The sequence below is a fragment of the Parasteatoda tepidariorum genome, chromosome 9, assembly GCF_982258835.1.
Source record: "Parasteatoda tepidariorum strain Cologne lab strain chromosome 9, Ptep-v5.0, whole genome shotgun sequence".
Taxonomy (NCBI): domain Eukaryota; kingdom Metazoa; phylum Arthropoda; class Arachnida; order Araneae; family Theridiidae; genus Parasteatoda; species Parasteatoda tepidariorum.
Genome location: NC_141763.1, coordinates 9,751,385 through 9,763,986, shown reverse-complemented (window position 1 = coordinate 9,763,986; position 12,602 = coordinate 9,751,385).

Below are 12,602 nucleotides of genomic sequence, written 5' to 3'. Positions count from 1 at the left end.
AATGATTCATGAAAATTCGAATGTGAAACTTTACATTGTTTCTTCGTATACGGTTTTCGTATGAATTCCAATATAATGGAGACTTTTTATTATATTGAAATGGATGAAATTTACACCAACAGTTCAATCTTTCTTCATCTTTTTTCTGACAGCTTCCTTTTGAGCATTCGCCCTCCAATGAGGTGAGCCGGGTTCGAATCCCGGCGATGGCTGGTCGATACGAATTCCGCATCTGGCTTGCACTGACCACAGTGCTGACGTGAAAGATCCTCAATGGTAGACGGATCATGGGTTAGAATCCCCTTGACGTCAGGACTTGACGCCTTGACTTCCCCTCCACGTAGCGCAAATGCTAATTAGTACCATTAAAATATCCTCCAAATAAAATATCCCTAAAATTTGTTTCAATACTTGATCGAGGAGTTTCCTTGCCTTCAGGATTAGGTTCAAAGTAACAAGGCTACGTAGTTGAACATTAGTAGTCGTAATCCCAAAAATAGGGTCTGCTGTTCAACAACGGTTATAAATAGATAGCTTCCTGTTTTAGAAATTAAGGAAGAAACACTTCTTAGATACGAGTAATGCTCGTAACAGGCTTGTTTAATATCGACTTTTTTAAAATCAAACTAGCCACTTCAAGAAAAGGTCCTCGTTAAATCCGGACTCGTAAAAAACGAGCTTGTCCGTATTAAAAGAATAAAACATTTTAAATTTAGTTAATAGCGCAAAAAAGAACTTCGAAATATTGGCTGCTTCTGTCAGCACAATCGTTTGTGAATTGTTTGCTTACAGCTTAGCCATCTTTACTCTGTGCTGCAATATAAAAGATGCTGCCGAATCAAAAAATAAAATAAAAAAGAATTTTTTTTGTTTTGTTTTTTTGTTCAAGTAGATAGATCTTTCTCATCTTGACAAGCAAAGATCCTTTTTAGGAAGCATACACAAAGAAATGAAAGAATGTTTTTTCTACCAATATAATAGTCTGTATCGTTCCATTTCGATGCACTCGAATTTCGATTTCTTACGGGAAAGCTCCTGTTATAATTGTACTTTCGGAAATAGAAAAGCGGCATATATTAGGGAAAAAGTAGTCAATTTTATTAATATATATATATCAACTTTATTATTAAATATATATCTAAAATCATTAAAAAAAATTTATTAAATATCAACCGTAATAATTATAAACTTTTAAATTATCCAGTATAATATTTTAACCTTGCGCACATCCATTTTCGGAGCAATGCAAGGTAAATAACAAATTTAACGCGTTTCAGTACTGCAGTAAGAACGTGTCATAAGAGATCACTTTATTTAAACTTCTGTTTTCATATTTTGTAATTTGGCAAGTTTCTCAATATTTTAACCTTTTTTTTCAATAGAATTGACCTATATCATTCAAATTGTAGAACCAATCTGGGATTATTTCTTTAAGAGTAAAAACAAGGGGGAAAAGTTTATTAACATTTGTATTGATTCAATAAGAGATACTCTACTGATATTTAAATGAAATTTAAATAAATTTAGATTTAAGCAGTTATTTTTCAAAGTAGGGGGGGGGGAGTCGAGCTAAAGCGAGATAAAAAGTTTTTTTTATTTACCTATTTGCTTCATGATTTTAATAATCATTTCTGCATTTCGATGTCTCCTCAAATTTTTTATAGTGCTAAAAACATTCAACATATCAATTTGGAAAATTGATTAACCTCGGCCTCTATTTTTAAAATAATTTCAACACTAACCTGTTATAATCCTCAGTATGAATTGGCACAATTAATTATACAGGACAATGTGCAAGCTATAAGCAAATGGCCTTTAAGTTGCAAAATATTGTTAGATGTTGTTGTTGTTAATTTACGTCGCACTAGAGCTGCACAATGGGCTATTGGCGACGGTCTGGGAAACATCCCGGAAGATGATCCGAGGACATGCCATCACAATTTTGATCCTCTGCGGAGGGGATAGCACCCCCGCTTCGGTAGCCCGACGACCTGCGCGCGAAGTCGAGCACTTTACGGTAGCACAGTTTAACGAGCACCCATACCGCACACCCTCGATCCCTACGTAGACTGATCCAAGTGGTCACCCACCCGCACACTGACCGCAGCCAGTGATGCTTGACTTCGGTGATCTGCTGGGAACCGTGTCTTAACGATCAGTCCACTGCGGGACAAAATATTGTTAGAATAAAGAATGACAGTAATTGCAACTAAATGAAACAGAGAAAGTAACTGACTGATGGCCTGTTTACGTCCCGCAGTGAACTAATCGTAAAGACACGATTCCCAGTAGAACATCAAGGTCAAGCATTACTGGCTGCGGTCAGTAAGCGGATGAGTGATCACCTTGCGTAATCAGTAAGCGGATGAATGGCCTGCGTAGGATCCGAGGTAGCGCGGTATCGGTCCTCGTTAAACTGATCTATCATGAAGAGCTCGACTTCTCGCAGGCCATCGGGCTGCCAAAGCAGGGGAGAAATCCCCTTTGTAGAGGATCAAAATTGCGATGGCATGTTTTCGGATCATCCTCACAGATGTTTCCCAGACCGTCGATAACAGCTGATTGTGCAGCTCTAGTGCTATGTAAATAAAGTGCCTAAATGACCTGTTAACCGATTAAAGCTTCATCAATTTATTGTACGTAATTTTAAATGACACAATCTATAATTTGAAGGGTATGTGTTCAATAGTTCATATGAAATTTAAAAATATTACTTTTATGAGATGACTTGTTCCGACATCTCCAAGATATTTTGAGTGGGTATAATCCGAAGTCAGCGAAAGAAAATATATGTTTAGTTCGAAAAAGGAAGCATTTTTTAAAATTCTATTATTTAGAATATTGTTTACCCATATTAATAACCATAATAAGATAGGATAGAGGGATAGAGCATTCGAATTCTGATGAGGGGCCCCGGGTTCGAATCCCAGCAATAGCTGGTCGATACGAATTCCGCACCCGGCTTGCACCGACCACAGTAAGTTAGACTCTCGTACTATTGTGATTGATTCAAAAGTTTGTTCAGATTGTTAGCTTTTTATTTTGGGCACTGCTCGGATCTATTTTTCACAAAATGATACATTTTAATGAAATCAATACTGGAAAATAATTAAATTTCTTAAGAACTATTCAAACGACTCCGTTAAAATTTGGTATTTTACCATTCAAAATAACGTTATTAAAAATCATGTAAATATTTCAGTGCTTTACATTTCAGAATTTTCCCAACAACTATATTAAATAATGGAAATAATTAGATAATTATCAAACATTGTAATCGAATATATATATATATATATATATATATATATATATATATATATATATATATATATATATATATATATATATATATATATATATATATATATATATATATATATATATATATATATATATATATGGGGGCTTGCGTCCGAGATTTGAATAGAGCTGTACTTTTTGAACTTTGAAATCCCGAGCAGGGGCTGTTCAGCCAAATAACTTTTGAAATCCCGCTAAGGGGATAATCTACGAATTGTTGAGCTAAGAAAAAAAAAGTGAAATTTTACTCTCGTGTACGAGATGTAGATTTTGTTCCTGCTTTAAATCCCGTATAGGGGAATCACCGAATTGTTCACCGAAATTCTACGCTCGCGGAACATTCAAATTAGCATTCGCTCGAATGTTGCTCCTGTGTAAAATTCCGTCTTGAATCTGCCGAGCAGGGTAGTTGGAATCCACGAATTTTCCGGAGCAGTAGTGGTCAGGAGAGGAGAAGTGCAGCAAAAAGTCAGCAATAACTGAATCTGTCGTGAAGGACAGAAAACTTTCCTGAAACTTTCGAATCATCCTGAAAGATCCTGAAATTATTGGATTATTTTGTGCAAATCAGAAGGGCAGTCAACTTTTCCGGGGAAGTGCAGTTGTGAAATCCTTGGATGTACCATAAAGGGAAGCGAGATTAATCATCTGGTCTGAATCAACGAAATATTGGATTACCATTGGACACTGTGAGTCTCTTCAATCAAGGTAGAAAATTTTCAATTTTAAAAATGCATAAAAATTCGAAGAAAGAAGACCTAGTAAAAGTATTTGAGGAAATAGGAGGCATCGCAGACAGCAGCGATAATATCGTTAAATTAAAAGAAAAAATTGAATCCACCGAAATATTTAAGAATGATACAGAATTTGTCAAAAATTTAATAACTAAGGCCGTGGAAGAAAGAGTACAAACAGCGGACAGGGAACTTAAACAAAGCGAAATTCAAGTTGAGTTAGAAAAACTAAAATTAGAAAGACTCGAGAAAGAAATGCTTTTATTAGAGGCTGAAAACAAAGCATTTGAAATTGACAATAAACCCAAAACAATAAACGATACACCCGAAACAAACATTGAGAATCTAATTCATAGCATTAAAACTCTATCTCTTCCAGTTCCATCGAAACCTGAAAATTTTAATCAACTTTTTTCATCGTTGGAAAGAGCATTCACTACGAAAAACATAAATGAGGGGCTTAAAGACGAAATCTTAATTAATATGCTAGGTGAAAAAGCAAACAGAATCTTGGTTTACATTGAAGATGATTTAAAAAACTATGAAAAATTAAAAGCTTTAATATTGCGCGAATTTCAACAAACTCCCCAAGAATGTTTGAATAACTTTAAAAATGGCTCAAAATTTAAAGAAGAAACATCGATTCAATTTGCTACTCGCTTAAATTCACATTTCGAGTATTATTGCAAATTACGTAAATTTGAAACATTTAAATCATTATGCAACTTAATCATATCCGATAAAATAATCGAGACATTAAATAAAGAGATGGCCAGTCATATTTTAATACGTCAAGGTGAAAATTGGTTTAATCCTGTCGAGTTAGAATTAGACATTTACATTACGTCTAAAAATATGCCTCACAGAGAAGTTTCCAATACCCATAAATATGGGCAGAATAATTTTTTTCGAAGAGAGAAAAAATTTTTCAGAAAAAAACCGATCTCTGGAGCTGTTGTTACAGTATTATGGTGTAATATCTCGACAGATTGCGTAAGCCGTCAGACATCACGTAATACTTTAAGATAGTTGCGTCATCCTTTTTGTCATTGAGAGGCGCCAACCAGTCCCGATGGGGAACTCCCGAATTTATAATTAACTCTGAACTTCTTCGATAGAACAATTTAATTTCTTGTACACATGCATTCCAGAGACCACTGCGTGAAGGCAGCTCACACCAACCATGTCACTTCTAAATTTAAATGTATTTCCTTTTATTTCTATTAAATATTAAGTTTATTATTAAATCATCGTCGTTATTTCATCTTATGCTGCACTAACTCCCCCCCCCACACATATATATAGATAGATAGATAGATAGATAGATAGATAGATAGATAGATAGATATATGTATGTATATATATGTATATAAAATTCAAAATGAATATAAAACAAAGAAAAATTATAGACATATGAAAAAAAGAGGGGGAAATAATAAGTAAAAAAATAACAAACAGTTTAAAAAAAAAAAAAAAGGATGAAATTTTATTTAAAAAAAACGGGAAAAAAAGGATATAATCTTTTCATCAGCCCACACGATTATATCCGCAAAACAGAGTGCTTTCTGATATCGTATCAATAAAGCCAAAGCAAAATATATTAATACAATAGTGTGAGGAGCACTCAAAAAAAATTTTTACAAAAGTTACAACAAATAAAATAGAACACAAAAAGTAAAAATAATTAAAAATAACATGTAAAGACAGAAAATAAAATAAAAGAAAAAGAAAAAAACAGTATAAAAAATGGATTATAAAGCGAGTAGCGAAATCAGATCTACTTACATGAACGGGAAATTTTTCAAGAATGATTTAAAGATGTCTTCGCAGAAAGATTGCCAGATTACAAAATATGTTTTCTCTGTTTCTAATATGTAAGTTCTGTTTACTTGCAGCTTAAGCGCAATAAATGAAACTTATTGTTTTTCTTACCTTTCTTCGTGTTTTCTTGTATTTATTTATTTATATTAAATATTAATTTATTATTTATATTAAATTTTTGGATTTTCCGATTTGTAAAAAATATTTTGACTTTTTTTTTTATTAATATTTCGAATTAGTTTTAGAGTTATTACATCTAAAATGTTGGTGTTTATTTACCTATTTCAATGGTTATCAAAAAATACGCATATTGCCCGTCTTTTCAGTATAAATAAAAGCCATCAAATTCTTCTTTCATTAAATATTTTTTTATTACTTTAGATAGGGCTCTTATAGTTAATATTTATGTTATGGCGTGAACAACTTACGCATTTTATTTTGGGCATTGTGCTGACTGTACTTTACCGAGTTACATTTACGTATTTAAGCAAGTTTTTCAAATAAAAAAAAAATTAAAAAATTAAATTAAAAAAATTAAATCCTTAAAAAAATTTAAAAGGAGTGTTAAATTTATTCGTGAGATAATTTAATTTTCTCTGATATGTCCGCAGTTTTCAAGCTAGAATAACATAACTAAATAGTGGGCTTTATTTTAGCGATCTAAATATTCTCTCGAAATTTTTGTTTAATAACTTGAGTACTTTAAAAAGAATTATATTTGAAAATTTTTTCATTTCAAAATCTTTAAGAATGACTGGACTACTCTCGTTCAATGTGCATTATGTATTCTTAATAATTGAATAAATCTACCTCAATCTTTGCTTTCATTATGCAAGTTGATACCTTAAATATAAAATTACTAATTAAAACCTGCCGATTAAAACTACTTAAGTTTACTCAAATATATATATGTTTTTAAATTCCTGGTGATACGGTGTTGCTATATGTTTACCAACAATTAAACTAAAAACATATATTTTAGTTAAAGTAATAGTAAACAGATGGCGACACCAAACTAAAAAAATTGATTAAATCAAAACATCTTTATTTTTTTATTATTATTTAAATTTGAGGAAACGAAATTAAAAAGCTTGTTTAACTTTTAAAAATTAATGCTGAAAGAATTTCTACTTCAAGTGCTTTGTGCAAGTAATTTTTTTATATATCAGAAAAAAATTTAATTTAACAAGTTGAAGAGTAGCGTATAATAGTGGTTCATTATAAACGCGATTAGTTTTTATAAAAATATTTCGGTCGCTGATATTTCTATATAAAATAATGATGAAAATGGTATAATAAATTAACATCTGCACCAAAATAATTTAATTGATGCGCAATTTTTTTTATTTAGAGTCAATATAAATTAAAACTATCGATATTAAATCGATTGGCTCTAAATAGATATAATTGATACTTCATATCAGTAAACATTGTACTAATATTGCTGACGTTAAGAATTAAATTTTAGATTTAAATTTTAACTTTTCAGTAATATTACTACTAATATTTCTGATATTAAGTATCAATTTTTGGGTTTAAATTCATACTTAATATCCAGTAATATTAGTACCGTTTAAATCTTTTATTAAACGGATACTAACTTTACGGACATTACGTTAACCGATACTAAATTATACTCTGTGCTGTGAAATAAGATCCATTAAAAGCCTCACTTCAATTTTCTATTCATTTTTTCTTTTTCTCTTTTTTTTTCTATGTATTTCAGACCGAATATTTTTTACTATTTCATTTCAAGGAATATAATTTACGCATAGTAGTGAACAGAAAATAATAATGTAGAATAGACAAATAAAAAAATTACAGAAAAAAATTTTCCGCACAAATTGTGAAATGAGATCTAATTAAGGGGTCTATCTGAAAACAAAGTTCTAATTTCCGAAATATTTATTGCACTGCTATGATATTTCTTAAAATAATACAAATAGCGTTATCAACATATCATATCAGTATTCTTTTACGGGAACGTAAGTAGAAAACTGAAATATATATATATATATACACTGGTTATCATAAATTAAGGAAAATTCACAAAAATCGCGATAACTCAAGAAATTACACATGGAATTTTATGAAACTTACCCACAATATACAACACATAGTAAGGTATTAAACAACATAAAAAGAAATTATCAGACATTAATAGTAGTATAGAAATTAGCACATGTATAAAATAAACAAATTGGAAGTATCGGTTTGCAATAGAAAAAGTACCTTTAATATGGAATATGATTGCCTCTAGAAGCAATACAGCACAAACAGCGATGTGTGATGCTTTCAATTATGCGGTCTATCAGTTCAATAGGAAGTGAGAGCCATTGCTCTTGTAAAGCAGTTGCAAGCGTGGCAAGGGTCTGAGGGGGCGGATTGATGGCAGATACACGCCTCCCTAGAGCATCCCAAACGTGCTCGATAGGATTCAAGTCCGGGGATCGAGCTGGCCACTCCATGCGAGTAATTGTTTCCTGTTGAAGATAATCATCAACAATGCGAGCTCTGTGTGGTCTTGCATTATCGTCCTGTAACAGGAAGCAATCACCAATTGCCCCGGCATATGGGCGCACATAAGCATCAAGGATGTTGTCTCGATAAACCTGAGCATTCACGGTTCCCCTTGGAAAGACATGGAGGTATGTGCGCCCTCCTAAGGATATGCCTCCCCAAACACAGACACTGCCTCTTCCGTATGCATCTCTTTCACGGATGTTTGATGGATGATAACGGGTCCCAGGTTCTCTCCATATCAAATAACGTCTACTGTCACTTTCTAGACTAAACCTGGACTCATCCGTAAAGAGAACAGGCCTCCATTGATCTGACGTCCAGTGGACATGTTGTCGGGCCCACTGCAAACGGTCTCTCCTATGGCGTGATGTGAGCGGCACGCAAATGGCTGGTCGTCTCGCATACAGACCACCTTCGTGGAGCCTTCTGCGCACAGTTGACGTTGACACCAACCTTCCGGTGGCTGCAGCAAGAGAGGATCTAAGATGTGTCGGAGTAGCGGTTCTATTCCTGCGTGCACTTAATGTCAAATATCGGTCATCGGCACTGGTCGTAACAGTTGGCCGTCCTTGACTGAACCTCCTAGATGCCGAATCTGTGGTTTGAAATTGCCTCCAAAGTCTATGAACCACAGATGGACTCACATTTAGCCATCTGGCCACTTCTGATTGACTCTGCCCTGCCTCTAGTCTCCCGATGGCTCTCCATCGTAGTTCTTCAGGCAAATGATGCCTAGAGGTCATTATTACGAATTGGCTATCTCAGATTTTCAATGTCGCAATCACAGTAAAATTTGTGTGCTTTCTCTCAAACTTGGACTTTTATGCTCCAGGCAGATGACGTAAGCCGAGTGCAGCGCCACTAATTTGCATATTGCAATTTTACTCAGCTACTCTTAGTGGACAACATATGCAAATTTTGCACGGTTTGGCTTACTTTTGAAAGAGTTATCGCTATTTTTGTGATTTTTCCTTAATTTATGATAACCAGTGTATATATATATATATATATATATATATATATGCCATTTTTAAAAATTGTCTTTATTCTTTTGAAATGCTTTTCTTAATTTTCATATAAGTATTTTATTTATTTATTTACATTAACTTACATATGCTAATTTTTGTATATTTATTGATTTTAAAATTTTTGTTAATTTTTTTCAAATATGAATTTTTCTGTTTAAAAATTTTGTTAAAATTATTTTTAACTAAAACTCTGATTCTTCTTTGGATTACTGCGATAATTAAAAAAAATAACAGAAAAGACAGCTATATATATATATATATATATATATATATATATATATATATATATATATATATATATATATATATATATATATATATATATATATATATATATATATATATATATATATATATATATATATATATATATATATATATATATATATATATATATATATATATATATATATATATATATATGTATATATACATATATATATACATACAAGGAAGAAAGCAAGTTTATGCATTAAGTTTATATTCAGATTTTGGGTTTTCTGGCTTAGAAAAAAAAATATTTTGGCTTTTTTTTTAATACATCGAATTAGTAGCAAGTGGAATAGATTAGAAAGCAGAATAGAATAGAATAATAGCAAATAGGAAGCAAAATGCTCAGAATTACAGGACCCATAATAGACTCTGTTTCAATTTTCTGTGGACCTTTTACTTATTGAAATTATTCAAAACTTAAACAAAAAGATTATAATTACTATAATTTTCAGGAATAGAGGATGTATAAAAGAATAAAATAATGATAGTTCAGCAAAAAGAACTCCATAATTGAATTAATGATGGACCCCATGGCAGAAAGCAGAGTTTAGTTGCATGTGGCAAAATGGTAATTGCAGAGAAAATTGTTATGTAATGTTTGCTTAACATCGAGATCGCCAAGATAATAAGAAAAGACGGTATCTTACGATGTATAAAAATCTGGTGATGATGTCACAGTTTTCCTTTATTGCCCGTGCATTCTTATTGACCGGAAAATCACGTGATCTGTTAAATGATTTAGAACTTAAGGATCATGCACAATATGAGATGCAAGCCAAAATAGTCTAATATAACCGAGCTTTTGGTGAGCGAAAATATTAAATTACGGTTGCGAACTGATCAAATTTGTTTGAACAACATAATGCTATAACAACGTAAGTGTTATTTTTATGAAAGGATTACTTAGAAAAATTACTTCAGTTCACCAATAGATCTAAATAGTAATAATACTAATAGATAATAATATTTGGAAATGTGAAGTGGAGGCACAAACAAACAGAATTCCTTTTAGTACATAAATGTTAAGAGAATAGTTTTAACTTTATTTTATTTTATTTTATAGCCGTCATTGAACATCCGATCTAATGTTTTCAAACCCATGATCACTAATGTTCAACTCTTGTAATTTTGAACCCAATCCAGAAGATAAGGGAACTCCTGGATCAAGTATTCGGAGAAGATTGCTTTCGTGAAGGACTTTTTAATGGAACTAACCAATACCTCCTAGAAAAGAGAAAACCTCGGCACGGGTTACCAAAAACAAGGCATTTGATCCTTTAGTAGTCCAAACGTAATGACATCGTTTGTATTTTCAGCCACAACGCAGCCTAGTAGTCCAAACGTAATGACATCTTTCTTATTTTTTATCCACTGCGCAATTTATGTTCGTCACGTCGGACTACTAAATTGATCCGTATTGAGGCCTTCTTTCTTCTAGGAGGTGTTGAACTAACCCGCATTTGCGTTAGATCAGGGTTTCTTAACCTGTGGTTCATGAACCCCTAAGGGGTTCATGAGTTATATTTTGGGGGTCCGCTGACTACTCCTAATTTTTAAAACGTTTGGAAGCCTACCCATTGCTTGTAAATCGAACTATGGCAGCTATAATTCCGTTTGCTACAGTGTATCTTTGCGAAGCGGAATTTTCCACACTTGTGACAATAAAAATATAACATTGAAATCGATTGAATGTTGAACATGATATACACGTTGCTTTGTCAAAAACCATCCCCCAATAAAATTTATTAATTAAGGAAAAGCAGCAGCAACCTTCACATTAAAAATTTTAATTTTAAAATTTTTGTATACTATTAAAATAATAAAATTAAATGATCTCTAATAATTGATGTTATTTGCAATTATTTTTTTTTTCGCAGAGGGGTGGTCCGTGACTTCTTAAAAAATTTTAAAAGGGGTCCATTACATCAAAAAGGTTAAGAAACACTGCGTTAGATGGAGAGGAAGATCAAGAGAACCTTCCACGGTTAGCCTAACGGCAAGGGGACTCTAACTCATGATCCGTCTACCACTAGGATATTTCACTACATCACTGTGGTTAGTGCAAGCCGAACGCGGAACTCGCTTCGACGCGCCATGTCTGGGATTCGAACCCGGTTCATAGGAAAGAGAACGCTCTATCCCCTGAGCCATCGCGGCTCAATTTTAACTTCTGTTTTCCGCCGAGAAACAACAATCATTGCAAAGCTGTCATCGGGATTGGCGAGCGGCAGTGAAAAGGGAGCTCAGACCCCTAGCATTAATACAAAAGTGCTGGCTAAATAAAAAGAATAGTGCAAATAGAGAGAATTAAAATTTATTGTATAATATTAGTCATTAAAATATATTTGAATTTCAATTCACAGTGGATACATATCTAATTTCATATCAGAATCGCGGTAACATGAAGCGGTGACTGATTTATAGTGCCCAGAATTACAGCTCCTGTCGAGAATAAGACTAGGAATATTTTCAACGAAATCAAAAATGTCAAACTATGCAAATGTGCCTAACTTTTAGAGCTTCTAAATCTTAATGCAAGAATTCAAGGAAGCATATTTAAGATGTATTCAAAATGTATGATAACTGCAGCTGAGGAAAAGATATCATAAATAATCATAGATGTAAAAGCTGCGCCAACAGTTGTAAGATAAGTACGAAAGTGGTTGGAGTAAATAGAGAACAGCTGGCACAGCTTTTACGCGTGCCACTTCTATTAGCTAAACCTGCAATAAAACATACATCGGTAAATATGTACCTTATAGCTGTATATCAGATCCTGGAAGTTAAGTTCTCTATGTTTTAGAAACATGGTATATGTTTACAGTTACCTTGAATACTTTTTATTCTTATAAACGGATTCAGAGCAATTGTGGTTCAGCGAATAGAGCGTTCGCCTTTCAATAGGATGAATCGGGTTCAA